The sequence below is a fragment of the Brassica oleracea genome, chromosome C9, assembly GCF_000695525.1.
Source record: "Brassica oleracea var. oleracea cultivar TO1000 chromosome C9, BOL, whole genome shotgun sequence".
NCBI classification, from domain to species: domain Eukaryota; kingdom Viridiplantae; phylum Streptophyta; class Magnoliopsida; order Brassicales; family Brassicaceae; genus Brassica; species Brassica oleracea.
Window position 1 is genome coordinate 44,100,007 of NC_027756.1, and position 933 is coordinate 44,100,939.

The window sequence follows — 933 nt, forward strand, 5'->3', positions numbered from 1 at the left end:
TTAAGGAAAACTTATATTTTTGTATTTTAAAGTCATTTTAAAAAATTCAAAATATAACATATAAGTAAAAATCTGTTTTTTTTATTATATGGTTAATGTGATTGTTTATTTTTTTAATAATATAAAATTAAACAAAATGGAGAAGGATGCAAAATTTGTTATCAAATCTTTATTATTTATAATCATTAATGGCCTTATATATGTAAATCATATTATGTAATTTCGTAATTTTTATTTAGGGAAAGAATACACACTTCTTATATTTTAGGTTAATATAATGTTCTCTAGTGGACATTAAACAAATTATGACATAAAAACCTTATTTTTTCCCTCGAACACATTCTTGAAAAAGTGAACATTATTGTTTTCACAGTTGAATTATTTTGACTTTTATTTTACATATGGTTTTAAAAGCTTTCAAATCAACCATCGAACTGATTCATGTCATTTTAATGTTTTTAGTCGTATACTTAAGGAAAACTTATATTTTTGTAATTTAAAGTCGTTTTAAAAAATTCAAAATATAACATATAAGAAAAAATCTAACATATAAGAAAAATATAACATATAAGGTGTCCTCATTTTTGTATTTTAAAGTCGTTTTAAAAAAATAACATATAAGGTTTCCTCATTTTTTAATTTAAAGTCATTTAAAAAAAAAACAAAATATAATATATAAGAAAAAATTTGATTTTTTTTATTATATGGTTAATGTGATTGTTTATTTTTTAATAATATAAAATTAAACAAAAATGAAGAAAGATGCAAAAATTGTTATCAAATCTCTATTATTCATAATCATTAATTGTCATATATATGTAAATCATATTAGGTAATTCTGTAGCTTTTAAATAAGGAAAGAATACACACTTCTTATATTTTAGGTTAATATAATGTTCTCTAGTGGACATTAAACAAATTATGACATAAAAA